Source organism: Cavia porcellus, unplaced genomic scaffold (assembly GCF_034190915.1).
Source record: "Cavia porcellus strain 051 isolate PalLab524CR breed Dunkin Hartley unplaced genomic scaffold, mCavPor4.1 scaffold_5, whole genome shotgun sequence".
In the NCBI taxonomy this organism is placed as follows: domain Eukaryota; kingdom Metazoa; phylum Chordata; class Mammalia; order Rodentia; family Caviidae; genus Cavia; species Cavia porcellus.
In genome coordinates, this window is record NW_026947488.1 from 43,738,290 (window position 1) to 43,761,853 (window position 23,564).

At 36.9% G+C, this 23,564-nt stretch overlaps 1 protein-coding gene and 1 pseudogene across 4 annotated transcripts in view; both read left to right on the forward strand.

The window, feature by feature from the left end:
* The window catches only part of LOC100731318 (zinc finger MYM-type protein 5-like), a 99,612-nt pseudogene extending 86,691 nt beyond the window's left edge, over nucleotides 1-12,921 (forward strand).
* The window catches only part of Pak5 (p21 (RAC1) activated kinase 5), a 320,360-nt gene continuing 309,677 nt past the window's right edge, over nucleotides 12,882-23,564 (forward strand). For 2 of the 4 annotated variants that reach the window (XM_063248705.1, XM_063248704.1), the window contains exon 1: nucleotides 12,882-13,156. The gene's annotated coding sequence lies outside the window, so the exon portion shown is untranslated. The remainder of the gene's footprint in view (nucleotides 13,157-23,564) is intronic. The other 2 variants (XM_063248706.1, XM_063248703.1) reach the window with 1 other exon arrangement.

Here is a 23,564-nt window from a genome sequence, read left to right on the forward strand (position 1 = left end):
AGACACAAATACTAGCAGAATCAGTGGCTGATGGAGGCCAGCCTCCTGGTTCATGTACAGTTGTCTTCTCTCAGTGACCTCACAGGATTGAAAGGGAAAATAAACACTTTTCAAGACTAACCTAATGGGGGCTGGGGATTTAGCTCAGTGGCATAAGCACCTGCCTTGTAAGCTGGCAGTCGTGAGTTCGATCCCCAGTACCGATAAAAAGGAAAAAGAAAAAAAAAAAAAAAAAAAAAAGAAAGAAAAAAAAGAAAAAAAGACTAGCCTAACAATGCCAACCCCCTCCATGGCCTTATTTAATCCTAATTATCTCCTCCAACCATCCTCATATATAGGGGGGGTAGGATTTCAGGGTATGAATTTCAGAACAGAAGAATTTAGGCCATAAAAATGCTTGCAAATATAATTGCTGGATTTGTTAATTGGATAGTTAAATTTACAAGGAACTCCTAAACTACTTTTTAGATCATTTCAAACTCTTGGAGGCAAAATATGAGATTATCCAGTTTCTTTGTGTTCTTATCAGCATTTGGTTTTGCTACTATTTTTTATTTTAGCCTGTTTCATAGGTGCCTAGGAATATCTCACTGTAGCTTCAGGTTGAATTTCCCTAAAGTCTAGTAACATTGAACATTTGTTTATAAGCCTACTTGTTACCTAAGTATCCCCTTCAATGGACTATGTACTCTTAATTCTTTACAACTTTCTAGTCAAGATTTATTTATTTATTTGTAATTTTTGAGAGGGTTTTTTTGCATCTTATGCATTGGCTTTGATGTTTATAAAATTTTCTCTCAGTGTGTTTATTTACTTCACAAGGGTTTTTTCCCAATGGATATGCTTTTAATCATTATGCTGTTCAATGTATCAATTACTTTTAGGTCATTATTTTGAGATCAAGGCTAGGTACCCTTTGCCTGATCTAGCTCTTAAAGATTTTCTCCTATCTCTCTTTTCTTTAAGATTGTTTGCGTTTTACACTGAAGCTCATGATTCCTTTTGAGTTAATATTTTGGATAAGGTATAGGTTTAGGTATCCTCTTTGTTGCTTAGTAGTTGTATTTTCATTGTGGTGAAATATATGTAACAAAATGTTAACAGTTTAAACGTTTTAAGTATAGAGTTCAGTGACACTGAGCATCTTGATCTTCTTTGTATCCATCCACAGTCATAATTTTCAGAACTTTTTAATCACTCCACACAGAAACCTATACCTACTAATGAACAACTACACATTTGCCTTTTCCCCAGCATCTGGTAACCACTATTCTACTTTCTTTTTGAATTTGACTGTTCTTGATATCTCATATAAATTGAGTCATACAAAAATTATTGTTTGGCTTACTTTATTCAGCAAGATACCTTCAAAACTCACCCATGTTATAGCATGTGTCAGAATTCCATATTTTTTATGTCTGAAGAATATTCATATATACTCATATACCCTACAGTTCATGCATTCATTAGTTTCTTGGTGAACATTTATATTGTTTAGAGCTTTGGATTACTGCAAATAATGCTGCTTTAAATAGTCTTGTACACATATCTGTTCAAGTCCCTACTTTTAATACTTTGGATGTATGCCCAGGAGTAGAATTGCTAGATTCTATGGTAATTCTATGTTTAGTTTTTTTGCAAGAACTATTGCACTATTTTCCTAAATGCTGTATCATTTTATATTCTGACCAGCAGTGTACAAGGCTTCCAATTTTCCCTCATTCTTGCCAACATTTGTTATTTTCTACTAGTCAGGCTAATGGATATGAAGTGGCATTTTATTGTGGTTTTGATTTGCAGTCTTGATGACTGATATTGAACACCTTTTTATTTACTTATTGGCCAGCTACGTATTTCCTTTGAAGAAATGTCTATTCCAATTCTTGTCCATTTTTAATGGATTGCTTCATTCGTTGTTATTTTTTGGAGTTATTTATAAATTGTACATATAAATCCCTTATCAGATTTATGCTTTGCAAATATTTTTCTCCTTCTCTGTGCACTCTTTTCACTGCTAACTATATACTTTGCAGAAATATTTTAAGTTTTGATGTAGTCATATATATCTGAGTTTTTCTTTTATTGTCTATGTTTTTGCTGTTAAAGAAAACATTGCCAAATCCAATTTTCTGAAGCATTTATCTTATGTTTTCTTTAATAAATTTTATAGTTTTGTCTCTTATATGTGGGTATTTGATCTATTTTGAGTTAATTGCTAAGTATGGTCTATGATACCCTTGTTGGGAATCATTTGCTCATATTTGGAAAGCTTTATTTCTGGATCCTAGTTGATTGCATTGATCTGTGTACATGTCAGGATGTTAGTGCCATACGGTTTTTGATTAGTGAATTACTCTAGATTTGTATCCCTTTTGAATTGGTTATTTCTGTGTATCTCAGGCTGACTACATGCTTGTGATCCTCCTGCCTCAGCCTTTTCTGGTGAAGTGCGTTGTGAAGTCAAGAACTATGAGTCTTTGACTTTTGTTATTGAATTTTTTCTTGGTTTCTCTTTTAGATCACTCATTTTCATTATATAGAAATGCAATCGATTTTGTGTGTTGACATTGTGTCTTACAATTGTAGTGAATTTGATTAGTTCTAGTTGTGTGTGTGTGTGTGTGAGTGTGTGAGATATGTACTCTTTAGAATTTCCTACATGTAATATCATTTTGTCTGCAAACGAAGCTAATTTTACTTCCTTTCAAATTTGGATGGTTTTCCTTCCAATCAATTATTCTGTCTAGAATTTTAATATCGTGTATAACAGAAGTGACAAAATTTGGCATCTTTGTCATCATTCTGATTTTAGAGGGAAAGATATCAATCTTTCACCACTGAATATGATATTAGCTATAAAAAGATTCCTCTCTCTCTGTCCCTCCTATGTGTGTCCATTTTTCTTAGCAGCATTTGCTAAAAAGCAGTTCTTTCTACATTGAATTGTCTTTTTTTTACCTTTGTCCACAATCAGTTTTTTTTTTTAAATTTTATTTAAGGAGAAAAAGAAAAAAAACAGAAAAATGGTACAAGTTATACAGAATTTCAGAAAGAAGAAACAGTAGGAAATCACTGGTTAATAGATTACATATTAAATAGTTGTTCAAGTTACAAAATTAAAGCATATAAAGTGGACTTTCAAACAGTGAGACTGCAAACAGTTTTGTTCAATGATCCAACAAAAATGGTTATCTATCTTATACACTTAAATATATATGCAAGGATATATGCAAATATATCCTTTAGAGCACTTTCTTTTCCTTTCTTTTGTACAATGACAATTACACATTTTGGGTTTTATTACTCCCACAGTTATTATTACTTTTTTTTGAAAAGAGTAAAACCAAATGTGACATAATAGAACAGAGTCAGTCAAATCAAAAGGATGGACATAATAGATAATGTAAAAACAAAATATAAGGTGATCAACAATGGTCACCATACTTCCTCTTGCTATCTTAAAAAAAATTGCCTATATCATCAGTTATAATAAAATTGAGCAAAACAGTAAAGAATAAAACCAAAACATTGGAGACATTACAGAACTTTAAAAGAAGAAGATAATAGTAGACCACAGCAGGTGTCATAATGAATCTTATTGTCTTCACAGTTGTTGCCTATACTTTCGAACTTGGTACTATCAAGCAAAGCAGAATAGGGGAAAATCAGTCAAAACAAGATGGTGAGAGCAATACAGGGTTTCAAATCAAGTTAATATGAAATCAAAGTGGGTTACTATAATGTATCCTGCTATTTTTTATTTATTTTTCCCTTAATTAAAAATATAAAAATAAAAAAAGTAAATAATTAAAAAAAGGAGATTGAGATAAAAGAGGGCATAACAACAAAACAGCGCAGGTCAAAGCATAACCATTTAAGCAAAGTAGTGTTTCACCATAAGATATCCTGACATGAAAGTAGTTACCATAGTGTCTCTTTCCTTGAAATCTTTGAGTACAACTTCGTATACTGTAGCACCAAACATATCAAGACAATGTAAAACCATTCAAGAGAATGACAGTATTACAGGGTATTTAGAACCAACTATCAGAAAATGAACAATAGTTTTTGTATAATCTCCTTGTCTATAAAAGTTTTTGCTTATATTATCACATATAATAAAATCCAATAAGATACAACCTGTTAAGACCGATGGAGACAGAAGAATAAAAGCTTGATGGGACTTCAAAACAAGATGATACTAAATCAGTACTAGCTATTATAATGTCTTGTTTTCTCCAAAATAGCTGTTCCTACCATCCAATATTCTCTGCCTCATTTCTATTGATATCTTTTTCTGTCGTTTGTTGTCAGTTTGTCTTCTTCATTTTGCTTTCTGCTCCATTCATTGTGGCCTCTCTGCCACTGTTTCTGGAATCTTGGTATTTTCCTTTTTTAGACTATCCTGCAGTATTCTCTGTAGAGTTGAATTAGTGGTTGCAAATTCCCCTAGTTCCTCTTTATCCTGGAAGCACCTTGTCTTTCCACTAATTTCTAGGGACAATTGTACAGGACATATCAATCTTGGCTGGAGGTTGTTATCTTTCAAAGCTTGAATTATTTCCCCCCATGCTCTTAGTGATTTGATGGTTTGTGCTGAGAAGTCTGCTGTAATTCTGATGGGTGTTCCCTTGTACGTGATCTATTTCTTGTCTCTGATGGCTTTTAATATTCTGTTCTTATATTGGATTTCTGGAATTTTGATTATTATATGCCTGGGTGTAGCTCTGTTTGGGTTGTAGGTGAATGGGGTCCTGTATGCCTCACACATCTGAGTATCTTTACCTTTTGCTAAATTAGGGAAATTCTCTTAGATTATTTCTGTGAATAGCTTTTGTGGTCCATTTGTTTGTTTCCCTACTTCTTCTTTTATGTTCTTAATTCTTAAGTTATAGATCCTCTTATCATGTTCTAGCCTTTGTATTATTGCTGTTTGTTATCTTGTTATTTTTAAGAAGTTTTTCATTTCATGCTCCCACATCACAAATGTGTCCTCCAGTTCAGATAGCCTATCCTTAGTTTCTTTCAAGCTGTTATGCCAGCTTTCAATAGAGTTTTTAGTTTCCTGGTAATCTCTTTGAACCTGCTTCACGTATTCTATGTTTTCTCTATTTTCTCCATCAAACAATTCTCCCCCCCCCTTTTTTTTGTTCTTCCATTCCACCATCTGTTTTTTCTTGGGCAGTGCTTAGCATTTCTCTAACTATTCTACTTATGTCTTGCTTTATTTTATTAAATATTTCTCTTTTGAACTCGTCTATGAGGCTCTGGAGATATTGCTTTATGTCTATGGGTGCCATGTCTGATATTGCATGTTTTCTTTCCTCATTCTCCTTTGCATTCTCCTTTCCTGGATCAGTGTTCTCAGGATTGGGGACTGAGGACCCTTTCTTGTTGCTTCCTCTTCCCATACTTTTTGTTTCTTCCATACAAGTGAATATAGGAGGCCCAGTTTTTTTTTTTTTTTTTCTCTTTGTCTGTTACAGTTTGTTTGTTTGAATTGCGCTGGCTAGGTGTTCCTGCCCACTGCAGTGTACTAGGGAGACACAGACCTGGGCAGCCTCTGCTGGGCCCGCCCCTCCAGGTCAACCTACCAAAGGCTTCACTGCCAGGGTGCACCTCCAGATGCTGGAATCTGGTTTGGGCTAGCCTACTGGGTCTTAGTCAGCGGTGTCACCCAAGCCAGGCACTCCCCAACAATCCCGCTTGAGAGGGGAATATGCAACTAAAGTCACTGCAGCGTCCTGTTCTGGCAAGTCTTCCTGGTCCCATTATGTACTTTGCTGAAGCCTCTTACTCTATGGAAGGGTCTCCATTCCGCTCATTCACCGCAGGTCGATGCAGGGCTTCCTGCCAGTCCCATTCTCAACTCTGTTTGCCAATTCCCAGTCTCAGAGTTTTTGGGTGTCTCTCTCCCTGCCGAGCCGATTTGGATGCAGCAGCAGCAGCAGGAAATTCAAATCGCGGCTTCCAATGGCACAGGATCCAGCTTCTATGCTGACATTTTATATGTTCCTGTTATAGCACCAGGATTGCATTTCCAGTTGGTTTCTCTTAGCTTAGTTCATTCCTGGGTTGGCAGAGTATATCTCCCCTTGCTTAGGATTCCTCGCACTGCCCCATTCCTGGATTCTAAGCAGGATATCTTAGAGAGCCTCCATAGTTGCTATCTATCCGCTATGTTCTCCTGGGAAGAAGCATATAAGTGTCTTATAGTCTTTTCTGGAATATTTTGGTCTCTCCAAGACAAATCTTCTAATCTCTTGCCTGTGGCTGAGTTTCTCTTCCTTATTCTCTTTATTGATTTGGGGTGATAGATGACAAACATCACCTGAAAAAAAGTTTCTGGAGGTTTAAGTCCACACTCAGTTAGCTCGAAGGCAGGCAGGCATGGCTGGGCCACAGTTCATGGTGGCCGCCAACAGCAAGCAGGAACCAGCAAAGAGCCAACAATCAGTTTTTTTCTGTTTACTCTAATCTGTCTTGTTGATCTGTCTGTCCTTCTGCCAACATTATGCTGCCTTGATTACTGTAGTTCTTTATATTAGATGGATTGTTCCAGCTCTAGTTTTCTTTGTCAAACTGTTTACCCTAGAACCTGAGTGTGTGTGTGTGTGTGTGTGTGTGTGTGTATTACACATTGTTGTCTCCAAAATAGTTGCTCAGATTACAAAATACAGGCATGTAAAATTGATCAGACAGTATGAAAAATACCCATTTCTTTCAATGAACTAGTAGAATGGGTAGTACAATAATCTTAGGTTCATTCCTAGGTTCATGGGTATTTGGGTTGTTTCCAATATTTAGCTAACAAAAATTGTGCTGCTATAAAAATGGGTGCACATATATCTCTATGGTCTGATGATTTCATTTCTTCTTGGAAAATACCCAGTAGGGGAATATCTGGGTCAATGAAATCTCTAATCCTAGTGTTTGAGAAATCTCCACACTGCTTTCCACAGTGGTTGCACCAGTCTATACTCCCAACACTAGAGAAGTATTCCTTTTCCCCCACAGCCCCAAGGGTATTTGTTATTGGGTGATTTTTTGGTGATAGCCAGTCTATCGGGAGTGGTATGGAATCTCAGTCTTATTTTAATTTGTATTTTTTGACTGACCAATGATGTCGAACATTTTTTCATAGATTTATTTGCCATTTATATTTCTTCATATGAGAAATGTGTATTCATTGCAGATGCCCATTTTTTATTTGGGTCTTTGAATTTGGAGAACTGGATTTTTAAAAATTCTTTATGTGTTCCAGATAGAAGTCCTTTGTCTGAGGGACAGGTGGCTAAATTTTTTTCCCATATCATGGGTTTTCTTTTCACTCTGTTAGTGATTTCTTTTGAGGTCAAAAAATTTTTTTTATCAAAATCTCAGTAGTTGATTATTTCAAGTATTTCTTGTGCAGTTCACTTCTTGTTCATTAACTCTCTGCCTATTCCTATGTCTTCAAGATTTCTGCTTAGTTTGTCTTCTAGAAAATTTAATGTTTCTGTTTTAATTTTTAGACCTTTGATTCATTTTGACTTTAATTTAGTTCATGGCGATAGGCATGCATCTAGTTTTAGTCCTCAGCATGTGGAAAGCCGGCTTTTCCAGCACCATTTATTAAAAAGGCTCTTTCTTCAGTGAACATATTTGGCCTCTCTTTATATGGTTGTTTTCTTTTTCTTTTCCCTCTTTACTGATTTGTTTGTTGTTGTTGTTGTTGTTGTTGTTTTGCTTTGATACTTGGGTAATATTGACTTTATAAAATGAGTCAAGAAATGCTTTCTTCTACTTTCTACAGAAGACTGTGCTAAAGTGGTATTAATTCTTTCCTCAATCTTTGGTAGGTTTTAGCAGTAAAAGGCTCTGGTTTCACAGATTTCCTTTTGGGGAACTTTAAACTTTCATTGACGGTTGTATGACTATTCAAAATATTTCCTTTGCAGTGTATGGCTTTGAGAAATTGTCCATACCTTGGAATTTGTTGAATATATTAGCCTAAAGTCATGCCAAGTATTTACTTAAATGATCGTTTTGATGGTTCCAGTAGTCACATTCCCTATTTAATCCTTTATAGGTGTGATTTGTGACTTCCATTTATTTTCATCTAAATGAATAATTTTAATCTAGCCTTATTTGAGTAATTTTATCCCATTTTATATTTGTTAATGTTTAATGTTAGGAAGGACTAATATTTTGAGAAATTTTGATATAATAATGACTTTTAAAAATAGATATTCCTTATGAAAAATATTAAACAGTTTTGGACATGATATGAAAGTAAACAGAAAATCTTTTCACTAAAAATGTCTGTTGGCTTACAATATTCAACAAGTCCTCCAACAGAGAGAGACAGATAAAAATATAAGGTAATGACTGGTTGGATAAATTGACAGATATTCTTTGTCTTATATGGCTGGTAGCATACATGCTATTTTAAAACTGAGTTATATTTAATTTTAATAAAATTAAATAAAAAAGAAAGTTAAACTGTATCAATAGTAATTTCTAAACTTTAGAAAAAATTTTTCACAGAAGATAATTTTGTAAAACATTTCCTTAAAACAGGGAAAATGAAGTGTAAAAAAATCATGATGAAATTGAAGATAAGATTTTTGCATAACAATATACTTTAATAACATCCACTAACCTCTTGCTGAGAAAGTTATCATAGCTAAAATCCTTCCTAGTTTCCCTCTTTTTACTTTCCCAACTTAGTGAGTTACTGGACAATGTCTACACATTGTTAAGGTTGAGAATATTAATGTTTTGTTCTAAAACCCTCAAACTGATAGATTTATTTTAAAATAGATAAGACAGCTATTAAAATGACATTTGACTAGAGCTCCAGCATTCATGAGATTAGTTTTGAGAATTCCATCGTGAAGTAGAATTTCGAGGAAATTCATATCTACTATATATTTATTATGATATCAAAAAATTGTTACCTTGAAAACCTGGAAAACAATCAAAATAGGGAAATCAGACAAGACTGGGTCACTCCACCCTATGTCACTATCTAATGCTGTGAAGAAATCTAAATAGGATTTTGCTTTTTTTTTCTTGCATGTAAATTGCTTTGTCTGCTTACATGTACTATTATTTGTCTCTTAAAGTTATGTACTATCATCAGAATATATTTTAGGGGTAGATATTTTCTATTGATTTTTTCCCCTAAAACAATTGTAATTTTTTTCTCCACTGCAGATTTAACATTCATTGTTTCAGGAAATTATCTTCTATATTTCTGTTATATCTCTGATTCCTCTTTTTATCTTCCATTTTATTTTTAAAGAGCAACAGTTGCAAAAAGTAACACCCTGGTAAATATATAGCCCAGTTTTAAGATGATTAACAGAATCCGCTGATTTATAATTTTGTCAATTCTTGTGGGGTTAATATTTCAACAAAGCCTGCTTTTCAGAGTTTCCAATGTGATGCTGCTGATGAAGGGGTTAGAAAAGCATCTACGTTCTATCAACTCCTGACAGATGGTGCAGGGATACATGTACTGGATCTCCTTTGTGTTTCATATAATTTTCCTGTAATAGGTTTACAGTTTTTGTTAGTAGTGCTGTAATTGTGTATCTATTGCTGTACACAGTTTTTGTCCTATTCTTTCATCATCTTAGTGCCTTCATAACTTCATATCCCTCCCAACGCTGCTCTTTTGTTTTTTATTTTGGTCTCTTTTAAGAGCTTATTTTCCTGTCTTTGTTATTGTTGTTTGTTTGCTTGATTTTGCATGTGTAAGTGAGTGCTCTACTACTGAGATACATCCACAGCCCTCTTTCAATTATTTTCAAATGTATTTTGAGAAAGTGTCACAATAAGTTGCCTAGATTGGCTTAAAAATTTGGGATCTTTTTGCTTCAAATTTTGGATCAGTCTCCAAAGTATCTGAGATTATAAGAATGTGCTGCTTTGTGTAGCAAAGTCTTATATTTTGTGGTGCTTTTTATAAAACATTTACATTATCTTTAATAATGTTATAGATTACATTATCTTTAATATCTTTGAAAATATAGAAAATATTTTCTAAATTTTTGTTCTGTTTCCTCAAGTAATTTTTTTTGGGGGGAATACAGAGGATTGAATTCACAATCTTGAGTTTGCCAAGCAGTCACTTATGCCACTGAGCTAAACCTCCAGCCCATAATTCTTCTTCTGATAGATATTCTACATACGTTTTTGTAGAAGGATAAAGAAAATCAGGGTAGTCTGGATTTTCTTGTGTGTTATCTTAAATATTACCCTCCATCAGCCTACTGACCTCATTACTCTTTAGATGTATATGTTTCACAACTTTTGCTGTTAGCTATGTGGGTTGAAATTAGTTTCTCAAGAAATAATTGACTAGTCAACAGTTATATTTTATTGAAAACATTCTACTAATTTACCATTTAGTAGTTATTTTCTCCTTAAAATTACAAATTACAGAAATATATTTTGACAGTAGAATATATATCATATCTTAAATGGTAGGGAATACATGCAAGTTCAATGAATCATAATTAAGCAAAAATATCTAAACCTAGATTCATTCTCAGTTGCTGATTACTATTTTCCAAGTTTTAAATCTCTGGGGAAATGACAGTTTACTATTTGTTGAAAAATAGTTTTTAATCCCTTTGACAAATCAGTAGAATACTACTTTTTGTACGCAAAACTGCTGTATTCAATAGATGTGTTAGTGTAGTGGACAAAGTAATGTGTTGCCCAGATCTCCCTTAAAGGAAAGAATCGTTATTTCAGCTGTAGGAACTCCTGCCAACAGAAGAGATAACTCCAGCTGTTATCTCTTTCAAGGACTGTCACAGTTTAAGCTTTCTGTCTCAATTCACGCCTGTTCCAGCAGCAGGTCACACTCAGTGACTGATTTGGAGGAGGAAAGGAGCTTACTGTCTCTAACTCACAGCAATTCTGAAGCCTCACCTTGGCCCTTGAGCTCCTTAGGGGCAACCTAGACTAACATTTGTCTGCACCACAGGTTGGCTTCTACTTCTGCCCAGACTTGTTTCTCGGATCTTCTACCCCCACTGCTGGTCTTGTGTCAGAACTCTGAACACAAAACTCACAGGAAATGACATCATACATAAAGCAAACCTTTAGAATGTTGGATAAAAGATACTATTATTCATCCACAGTTTTTGCACATTTCCAAAATCAATTTGATGCAGCTAACAAAAATAACCCCATTTAACCAGTAGAAACAACTGGGCAAACTTTTATGCATAAAGGGAAATTTATTGTGATTTAAAGTTCAATATTTCAAATCAAAAATTTAATTGACACCAGCCACTCATGAACTGCAGCTCAATGAAATATTTCCTGGTGTTTGCGTCTATAGGAGCAAAAACAGAAAATATTCAGAGAATCACGGGGTAGCAAAGTTGATGAGTGGGGAGTTAGACTAGGTGAGCACCTTTGTGAACTGAGATGGATTTAAAGACAGTTGGCTTAACTGGTGAAAGAAAATAAAGCATTAGAATATATCAAAACACATTTCTCTTTTATACTTAGTAATGTTTAGGGAGAAAAGTAATCTTCATTCATTGTATAGTTCCTGCTGTAGCTTCATGCAGCTACTGCATTGAAAATACTGAGTAAAGGGGCTGGGGATTTAGCTCACCGGCATAAGCACCTGCCTTGAAAGCAGGCAGTCGTGAGTTTGATCCCTGGTACCGATAAAAACGAAAAAAAGAAAGAAAAAGAAAATACTGAGTAAATGGAAAACAAGCAAAGGAGCGATAGTAAATACGGTTTCACTAACTAGAAATTTGTCTCAAGTTATGAAGGCACTAAGAGATAAAAACTTTTATTTCCTAATTTGTTATTCTTCTGTAGGATCAGATGCTATGCTACTTGCACTAGATCCTAAGGGTAGCTGGCGGATAGATAGAAGGATGTACAAAGGGACGCCTTCTTCATTTCAAAGGCTGAAACCTCATAGCTGGTTTTGTGGCTGCCTTTCTCTATCTTGTGGCCAGTAAATATTCTAAGCAATGCAGGCGTTTCCCGGCATTTTGGAGTGGAGAAGGTAAACGGGTACTTCGGCTGACCTAGAAAAACAATTTGCAAGCTTTAATTTGAAACATCACTCAAAAGCCTGGCAAAACGCCCTACACTCAATCTTAACTGGACAAACCCAGTCTTGTCATTACATATGCAATGAATTGGCTGTTTGATGCTCCTTCTTTTTGTCCCTGCTCAGAGAAGTCAGGGTGACTGGCAAGACAGACCGGTTCAGAGGAGCAAAGCGAGTTTGAAGGGTTCTGAGAACCCATGTAACCCGAGTCACCAAACTGTAGATCCGAAAGTAGCAGGTCTGGGCGGGTCTGTGCTGGTGGCCAGAGCTTGCTGTCCGGAGGTTTTTGCAGGAGTGGTTCAGCCACCTCTGGGACACCTTCACTGTAATCACCACTGCCATCCGAAAGCAGGCGGGGACTTCGGGGACCAGAAAACCATTGTTAGGTTTCTTGCTCCAAGGTTGCGGCCAGAGGTCACGGGTGGGGGTCTCCAAGGTCCTCCGGGGTGATCATAGCACCAGCAACACAGCTCGGTAGCGCCTGGGAAGTTGGCTTGCAGAAGCCCGTCCCAGCCGAGGGATTCTGAATTGGTGTTTCAATCCACAGTTTACGAAAGCTGAGGGGCAAGAGTCCGAGTAGTGGGGAAGCAGCTAGAGCGCTGACCCGCCCCTCGATCCCGGGCAACTCTCAGCCTGGCAAGTCCTGCACACCATTTCTCCAGGAGCGTGTGGGGCGGGGCCAAAATGCCCCTGCAGGAGGTCGGGACGGAGACGCGATTGGATTGGCTGCTCTGGGTGTGGTCACGCCCCCTGCCCCACCCCCCAACAGCTACCGCCCGCCTCCCGCCGGCTGCGATGAAAACCCGGAGGAGCTGCGCGCGCTCATCCGGTCCGGCTAGGGGCGCAGCCAGGCAGCTGGGCATGCTCAGTAGCGGGAGGAGATTTGGGTGGAGAGTAGAAAGCTTTGGCTCTGCCCCCACCTCCCGCTCCGGCCCCCGCCCCCCTCACCCCTACCAGCCGTAGTAGTTCCCAGCCAGCGCCGGAGCCCGGGAACATGGCGCTCAGAGTGATGTAGCGGCAAGGAGCAGAGACGAGGCTGCGCCGCCTCGCTGACAGCCGCGACCGGGTAGGCGGGTGCGTCCGGGACGCCTGGGTGGGAGCTGGCGCGAGGAGGGGCGATCGCAGGGTTGCGCACCGCTGGTACCCGAGGCATCCTGCTTTGCCGGGAGAGGATGCGCAGGGGACCTCTGTGACAACGGGATCGCGCATCTCCTAGGAGATGCCAAAGGCTAGGGACCCTCCACGGAGAGCCCCGAGATCGGAGGACCGCCCACCCCACCCCCCAAGGCTACCATCCTGCCTGGGCTCTTGCCGGTCAAATAAAGGATAGTTCTTTTCTGCTGGGCAGGAGGGCGTGGGAGAGGACCCTGATCCCAACCCTTGAGGGTGCGCTGGTACCCCCAAAGGCTGCAAGCCCAGCTTCAGTTCTTTGTGTATACGGCCCTGCAAGCCCGGCCGGGGGTGCCAAGTGCCAGCTTTTCCCAAGAAGTGTTGGAAATATTGCCAGGGGAGGATTCCCATATGGCTTTTGCCTTTTGGCAGGTGTGGACTGCAATTTGCAGTAGCCCAGCCTTTATAGGCTATTTTCCTTTGTTATTTGCTTCGATGTGTCTGTGCGTGTGGTGGGTTGTAATGGAGAGAAAGACAGAGAAGAACTTCTGCTTGTGGGCACTGGTGTGGGCAAAGCATGGAAAATGATCCTGGTTCCAAAACTCTTGTCAAAATTGTGTGCAATGTCAGCCTCCTGGAGGGTAAACTTGAAGAGTCTGGGGCTCCTCCGTGCTCAGTTTGGAGAAGTGGGATCATCCTTGAAACCCTGAGTGTGTGTGTGTGTGTGTGTGTGTGTGTGTGTGTGTGTGTGTGTGTCTGACGCTTTAAACACAGGAGGTGAATTAATTCACTAACTTGTATCCCAATTAAGGGAATTTGAAGCATTGGAGCTACTCGAGGTGTTTAAGAAGAGAGAGAGGGAGACAGGGAGAGAGGGAGAGAGGGAGAAAGGGAGAGAGGGAGAAGGAGAGAGAGAGGGAAAGAGAGGAAGAGAGGGAAGGAGAGAGAGGGAGAGAAAGAGGGAGAGAGAGAGACAGAGAGAGGGGGGGGATTGGCACAAAGCCAAAGGAAAATGTCATTGTTAATAGTTAGTGACAGCTGAGAAGACTGAATATACTTTGGGGGAAATGGGAAACCTGGCATTCCACAAGATTCTATGAAGAAATAGCCACAGGGTCTTAGGTAATTCACAGATTCTCAGTGTGTCCTTCTGCCTTCTGGGATTTGATGGTGTGTAGACACTTTCTGTTACCTGAGTCCAGATGGAGAGACTCTTTCTACAGAAGCCTCTCCTACCCTGGAATTCTACAAATTCGGCGTTTGATAATAACAGCTGTGCCACCTTACATTTGTATGTCTGTTATATTTGGCAGCACAACCCACTGAGTTAAAGAGAAAAGATAAATTTAGAACACACCTTTGCTTTTATTTTACGCTGTAAAGCATGGGCCTCTGTCTGTGAACACAAAGTTTAGAAATACTTTCCTCTGCACTTATACTACTTATTTTTATGATCTCGTTAGGTGGCAAGGATGAGTCAGTATCATCAAAATGAAATGGGGACTGCATGAGGAAAATGCATTCAGTAAATTAAAGCCATAAATGCCCAATTAGATGACAATACCTTGACTCAGAATTCATCTGTGCAAGGCACAGGCTCTGCTAATGGAGCAGGAGAAGTTGAGGGCAAGTTCACTGGCAGAATTGGCCTTAGAATTAAAATTTCGTGTTCCTCTGTGGAAGGGAAACACTCATTGTACTCATCCCTGTAACTTGTTATTTTTTTTAATAAGTGAGAGTTTCAGCTGCAGACATTGAAAACTCAGTAGCGCTGGTCCTTCCCTCACAGCTTGATGAAATGCTATTGGAGACAAAGAGCTCTGAGAAAAACTAAGTTTAAATTCTGGCTTTTTCACATTTAGCTTTATGAGCTCAGCCAGGCTACTTAACTTTCCCAAACCTTAGTTTCTTCACCTGTAAAACAGATTTTGGAATAGGAAGAGCTACCAAAATTGGTATTTGTGGAGGTTACTCATAATATAAACCACAAGGAAAATGATGGGGAACATTAAGAGAAGAAAGGAAATGTATGTTTATTGAACCCATATGATATGCCCCTCCGTCTACAAATCAGGTTCAGACATGTGGATTCATTTAAGCCTTCCCTATTGTTTTCATTTTTTAAGATTGCCATAACAAATTACCCAAAACTTGGTGGCTAAAACCAACAGGAATTTATTCCATTACAGTTCTGGAGGCTGGAAGTCCAAAATCAAGGTGCGGTGGAGCCATGCTTCCTCCAAAGCTTCTAGGAGAGAATCCTTTCTTGCCACTTTCAGACTCTGGAAGCCTTGGGCATTCCTTGGTTGTGATTATGTAACTCCAAACTTTACTTTCATATTCACATGCCATCTTGTCTGTGTGTCTGTGTTGGTGTCCAGATTCACCTCTTTGTATAAGAACACTCTTCATGTTGCATTTATTTCATACTCTAATTCAGTACGACTTCATCTTTCCAAATCGTGTGGTTTCTAGTCCGGCATGAGTTTTGAGGTGATGCTATTCAGCCCAGTATGCCAACATCTCTGATAATCACAATGTCAATATTATGTCAGTATAAGAACAAAAGGAAAAGATAGAATCACATGGGTTCAGAAAAGACTACTGGTTAGCTATGCAACTAACATCTTTGAGGCTTTATTCTTACCTGTGGTAGAGAAAGGCAGAGTAGATAATACCTAATTTATACATGCCACTTATGAAACCAAGGCAATCAAGGGTTTGGATCTTCTAGATATCTCAAATGTATCCTGTCCCAAATCTTTGGTGATGCTACCTTCTTCCTTTTTTGCTACCTTACAAACACAATGCAAATAAATAAATAATAAACATGTAATTTATAGAGTTTTTTTATTAAGGTTGAACCCACCTTGCACTAATCTATATCACCACTCTTTTTTTTTTCTTAATTTTGAGGCTGGGTCTTACTAAGTTGCCTAATTTGGGCTCAAACTTGAGATCCTCCTTCAGCCTCCCAGCCTGCTGGGATTATAAGTACAACCGACTCCATTCTATTTTTTTTTTTTTTGTATTTTTCTTTTCTTGGTTAGTGGTATCCCTGTGCACAGAGTAATTTTAGCTTGACACCCAAAGATCATCTTTGACACATCCATTCCCTTTTTTTCTGAATGCCCCAAACTACCACACAATCACAAATTTTGTCTTCTGTGCTCCCTTCAGCAGCACATATGCTAAATTCTGTCTTCTACTTCTGTCTCTAAATAGATCTTGATAGATTCTTCTTTCCATTCTTGCTACCACCACTGTCAAATTCAAATCATTATCACTTACCCAGACATTAAGTGTAACTTTCTAACAAGACTCTTAGCTCTTTGGTTGACTTTTCCAATCCTTCATCCCTATACCCGGGGCAGGGGCAGCTTCTAGAGACTCTCAAAGTCTCAGGAGTCTCACCTTAGGCATCTCTTCCTCTTGCTGCTGTCACAAAGGAGCTGCTCTAACATTCCAAATCCTTCTCCCTGTGTTTTTCCAATCCAATCTGTGCTTATCCTTTGGACTTTCCTGACGTCTATTACTCTCTCATCTTCTCTTTCCTTTTCTTCCATAGTATTTATCTCCTGTAACAATTTCTCATTCATTTGGCTGTTGCATGTTAAAAACTTCCATGATGGCAATTTATTTTGTGTCTCATAAGGACAAGATGCTCAACCAATGTTTGGTGAGGAAGGAATGAATATTCTGTTGCATAGCATTTTTCTATACCAATTTAACACTCTTACTTTTTAGAAGCTTTTTTTTAACTATCATAAAATGAGCAATTTAGAATCTCATTCTAACTAAAAGGAGAGTTCTGTTGGCTTTAACAAATCAATTTCTTAGAATTGGTTATAGATTCGCAGTCAAAAATTAAGTCAAACTATTGTGTGATAACTAAACTTTATAAAAAGGTATCAGTCAAAAATAATACACAATTATATGTTGCATAGATATTATTTGCCATGTTATATCCAAAGTAGACATTGATAATCTAGCTTTTAAGCTTCTGTATATACATAATAATAATCATACTATATGTATAACCCTGAATGAATGATGTGGTTAATTATTGAGCTTCTGTTATGTGCCAGGTTTTTTTTTCAGTCCTTGTCCACAATCATCACTATCGCTCCCTGACCTTTCCAATAACAAGTAACCTTACATTTATTAGGAGCATAATAAATATTTGATAAGTCAGCAATTGGTAATTACTATTACATTATTATGATTTTTTAAAATAATACACAAGAAAAGTGAAATCTTATCAGACATAGAAAAAAGTGCACATTTTTTTTCTGAAAATGCCTGAGAGAGCACTATTCTGTTTTTAAAAATACTCATGGTCAATGTCATTTGGGTCAAAGTAGAAGATAAATTGTTCTTTATAGGGCAACATATTCCTAAGGTGTTTTGTCAAAATTTTTGTTTTACTATTTCATTTGACTTATTTAATCCAAAGGTAAAGTAACAATGTCTCTTGGAAAGTCTTTCTGATAGTTTCGGATAGCAAGACAGTGTGCTTGGGGAAATTAATGTAGCTGAATACAGGAATGCATCTAATACTTTGGATTTCTAGAGTGGCTCCAATTTCATGTCATTTTATTATTCCCATGGAAAGTGATTTTTAAAAATAATACAACTTACTTAAGTACAGATTTTCATGTAAGTAACTGAAAATTATAGTGTTCCTTGATTTTGTTTAAAAATCATGAGTAAACTTTTGCATGAACTAAATCATAAAATAACTACAGAAAGATTGCAGTAAGGGGGTTGATTATAAAACACATAGTCAAGAGTCAGTGACTGCCTCAAATGCCAGCACTTTGCAACTAAAACCTAGAGTGGAAAATGATCCCATTTTTGAAATCACAAAAAATAAGAGTTACATATAGAAAAGAGGAAATGCCCATAAAATAACTGGGAATAGCAAGGGATATATAAGAACTTATGAAGAAAGCTATATAAGCGTACTTAAGACACATAAAATTAAGAAACAAATAAAAATTGAGAATCACACCTTATTTCTGGGGAGAAAAATGAATATTATATGGTAGTTATTTTTTTAATTTAAAAGGAAAAACAGAAAAACAAAACAAAACAGTATAAGGGGACAAGTAATACAGAACTACAAAAAAAAAAAAACAGTAAGAAATCACCAGTTAATAGATTACGCATTATCATCTTAGAGATAGTTGCTCAAGTCACAGGATCAGAGCATACAAAGTGGACATTCAAACAGTGAGACTGCAAACAGTTGTGTTCAATGATCCAACCAAAAACATTAATATGGTCATCTATTTAACATCCCTAAACACACTTGCAGTTGTATCCTTTAGAGCACTTTTTTCCCTTTCTTATTTACAACAAAATTTACACATTTTGGGTTTTATTACTCCATAGTTCTTATTACTTTTTTTTGGAAGAGAATAAAGTCAAATATGGCAAAACAAAGCTGTCAGTCAAAACCAAGGATGGACATAGCACATGATGTAAAAACAGAGTACAAGGTTATCAACAATAGTTAGCATAATGCCTCTTGCTTCCTTAAAAAGAATTGTCTATCTCATTAGGTATTATAAAGTTGAAAAAACAGTAGAGAACAAGATCAATAAAACCTAAACCTTATAAACATTACAGGACTTCAAAAGGAGATAATAGTCAAGCCAGAATGGGCATCATAGTGAATCTTATTGCCTTCAAAGTAGTTGCCTATACCCTCAAACTTGATACTATCATACAGAACAGAACAGAGTCTAATCAGTCAAAACAAGATAGTGGGAGTATTACAGGACTTCAAATCAAGTTAATAGGAAATCAAAAAAGTTACTATAATATATCCTGCTAATTTTTTTTATTTTCCCCTTAATTAAAAAAATCATAAAAAATAACTAAATAATTTTTTTAATGAATAAGGGAGAGATTGAGATAAAAGAGGACATAACAACATAACAATGCAGGTCAAAGCATGACAGTTTCAGCAACCTAGTGCTTCACCACCAAATAACCCGACTTAATAGTAGTTACCATAGTGTCTTTTTCCTTGAAATATTTGAATATAACTTCATATACTATAGCATCAAACATACCAAGTCAGTGTAAGACCATTCAGGTGGATGAAAGCATTGTAGGGTATTTAGAACCAGCTAACAGAAAACAAACAATGGTTTCTATATTATCTCTTTGCCTATAACAATTTTTGTTTATACTATCACATATAATAAAATCCAACAAGATACATCATGATAAAACCAATGGAGACAGAAGAGCCATAATTTGGTGGGGCTTCAAAACAAGATGATAGTAAATCAGCACTAGCTATTATGATGACTTGTTTTCTTCAAAATAGCTGTTCATTTTATCACAGGCCATAATGTCAAGCAGCCCAGAATAAAGCCATTCCAATTAATAAGTGAAAACTTTATAAGGCTTCAAGGCCACTTAATGGGGAATCATGATTACCACATACTTTTATATATTTGAATCATTTCTTACATTAGGGAAACTATTTGGTATTCACACATGCGAAATTGATTTATTTCACTTATAAGTATGGTCTCAAGCGCGCGCATTTATTGATAAATATCTCAATGTGATCCTTCTTTATAGCTGAGTAGTACTCCATTGTATAGAAATACCACAGCTTTTTTAGCCATTCCTCAGTTGATGGACACTTGGGTTGTTTCCAAGATCTGGTAATTACAAATTGTGCTGCTTTAAACATGGGTGCACATATATCACTGTGGTATGATGCTTTCAGTTCTTCTGGGAATATGCCTAGAAATGGAATAGCTGGAACAAATGGGACTTCCAATCCTAGCTTTTTGAGAAATCTCCAGACTGACCTCCACAAAGGTTGTACCAGTCTACACTCCCACCAGCAGTGTAGGAGAGTTCCTTTTTCCCCACAGCCTCTCCAGCATTTGTTGTTGTTGGTTTTCTTGATCCTGGCCATTATTTTAGGAGTGAGATGGAATCTCAGTGTGGTTTTAATTTGCATTTCTCTAATGACCAATGATGATGAACATTTTTTCATGTATTTATTTGCCATTTGTATTTCTTCATCTGAGACGTGCGTATTCATCTCAGATGCCCATTTTTGGATTGGATCTTTGAATTTTGGGGGTCTGAGTTTTTTAATTCTTTATATGTTTTAGACAAAAGTCCCTTGTTTAAGGGGGAGTTCACTAAGATCTTTTCCCAGTTTGTGGGTTTTCTTTTCACTACGCTGGAGATTTCTTTTGACATGCAGAAACATTTTAATAAGAGGTGGTCCCAGTTCTTGATTCTGGGAAATATTTCCCGTGTGGTTTGAGTCCTGTTCACGAATTATCTACCTACTCCTATGTCTTCAAGGTTTCTACACAATTTGTGTTCCAATAGATTTAGTGTTTCTGTTTTAATATTCAGATCTTTGATCCATTTAGATTTTATTTTAGTATATGGTGATAGGCATGGGTCTAGCTTTAGTTTTCGGCAAATGGAGAGCCAGTTTTTCCAGCACCATTTTTTTAAAGAGACTGTCGTTCTTCCAGTGAATGTGCTTGGCTCCTTTATTGAAGATAAGGGGGTTGAGTGTGTTTGTAGTTGTGGTTGTATCTTCTAATCTATTCCATTGATCTATGGCTCTGTTTTGATTCCAGTACCATGCTGATTTTACTACTGTTGCTTTGTAGTATAACTTCTTAGATTTATTGCATTGAGATTTGGGAGAATTTGACAGATTATTCCAGCATGTATCTGGAAGAATAAAATTTTAAAATATAGTGAGATGGGGCTGTGGAAGTAGTGTTGGTAGTAGTGGGCAGTGCAGGGCCAGGGATTTAGCTCAGTGGTGTAAGCACTTTCCTGGCAAGTGTGAGGTTGTGAGTTCAATCCAAGGATGCAGTGAAAGTATTCACATTTACTTGTAGTGGGAAGGTTACAAGATAAATCATGTGGATACTAGTTTGAAAAATATTTGTTACACTTAAAGTTTGAATTATTTGACACAATTATTTTTCTTCTTAGTTTGCATTTATATTAATTTTTGCTAACGAAGTAGCTTCCCATATGTTTGTGTATTAAAGATTATGCTTCTTTTTAAGACTTCAACTTTTAATTTTAGTAAAATAAGAATCAACACAGCACATGCCTTGCTACCATCCAAAATTAATAAGCAATAAAACTCACAGTGACTTCAGGTTCAGTGTTTACAGTCAGCAAGTCAAATCTATTATTTATTGAAAATATTGCTGGCTGATAATAAAACTGAATGTATAAGTCACTGATTATGGCAATACACAAAGATAACCACATGTTTGAAGATGCAAATATGCCAGACAATCATTGAAAACCAAACCAAACGCATAACTAAACACAGTTCAGAGAAACTTTGAGAATGTGAATGCCTCATATCATTTTAGAAGTATTTTCATTAATTTCTTAAAGACAAGTATATCAAAACTTTGGCATATATTAATTTTGAGTAGTCTTAAACTCTCGTATATGCATTTTGCCCAATATTTTACAAAGTACTTATTTTTATTGCACATGGAGAGAATTACACACACACACACACACACACACACACACACACACACATATATATATATATATATATATATATATATATATATATATACAGGTATTGTGTGTGAGTCCTTAAATTTCTACTCTTATTTTGTCTCTTGATTGTTGAACAGAGCTCCTCCAAAGCTAGTTTCTAAAATTTTACTTGGGACCATGGATGCTACTTAAAAGAGCTATTTGCACATGATAGACCTTAGATACTTTTGCTGCTAGTTTGTGTAATATTCATGGAACATTTTGACAAAGATTATGTTTTATAATAAAAATGTAAAATAACATACATAATCAAGATGGAGACTGATTAATGACATTTTAAATTCCTCAAATGATAGAAAATTGGTACTAAAGTGATTCTTTTGGAGATTATGTGATGATATAGCCTATACTATAATTTCAGGACTACAGCATATATTGTATTATTAATATGTGTTTGGTGACATGGAAATATATAGTCATACAAAAGCTGAAACAAAAACAAAAAGGGAATCTCTTGATGATAGAATATGGATGTTTGTCCTTTCTTTTCCTTTCTTAATTTCTTAGACTTTAGTCTTTGATAATATATTGTTTAATCATAAAAAACCCCACTATTTTAAAAATGTAGTGTTCATAGAGATTCAAATCACTTTAGTCAGCTTCCCCACTGCAGGAAGTCTACAGGACGAAGAGTCAAATTTAGCTCACAGGTTGGGTAAATTTAGTTATAATCAGATGTTTCCTAGGCAGGAATGTCTTGGTGGAAGGGCATGGCAGAGCAAGGCTGTTTAGTATACACGGCAGCTGGAAAGCAGAAGAGAGGGACAGCACTAGAAAGGAAGAGGCAAGCAACCGCCTGAAGTACACAAGGCCATAACTCCACGACTCCCCAGATATGCTCTAAGTGTGCTTTGCTAGTCTGCTAGGCATTTCTTAATCCAAAAATTTGCATATAAGAATTAATGGTCATGGTTCATTCTTCGTCAACTTCATGCCCAAACTCATCTCCTTAAATCATACTTAACCTCCAAATAGATGCAGTCGAAAGTTCATATTCTCAGCTAACATGTGTTATACCACTATCCTGTGCACAATGAGAAATGCAATAATCTCTTCCCCAAAGACCTAACAACTGCAGCATTTTCAAAAGTCTCAGTCCAAATTCCTTCTGAGATTCAAGGCAAACTCTTAGCTGTGAAATTCTGTAAAAATAAAAATAGATTACACAGTCTTAAGGTTCAATGACATAAGTTAATATTTCCATTTCAAAAGGGGTGTAGAAAAGAATCTGTTCAAAGTGGAGTATCCTTTTTCTGGATTTCCCTTGCCTAAGAATGAGTCCTGTTCCTCCAAGCCTTGCTGGTATAATGGCACTAAGCCTGGAGAGCGACTTTCTTTCTGACAGGTCATCACTGACTTCAGGAGAAAAAGGATCCTCCATATTGGCATGTATTCCCTATAGGGGCCAAAGATATTGCACATCCTAGTAAATATCATACCATGAGCCTTATGCCGGCAAACTCTACTTCTATACCACAGCAAATGTTCCGCATAGGAGGGAAGGGGATATAGCTGACATTCAGCCTTTTTGCCTCCAAGGACTAAGGTAATGGACACTCATTCACCTTTGTTTGGTTTGATTTGCTTTTGGCTGCTTAGCATTTATCATATCTCTTTTGATTCTTTCACTGGAAAAGTTGTAATGGGGCTGCCCTCCCTGAAGCCCAGGAGCATGCACTACCTATGAGGGGAGTCCTACAAATGTAACTCCAGAGTTTTAACTGTGGTCAGAGTTTTGAACCTGTGGTTCTTGGTTGGAGCATGTTTCTCA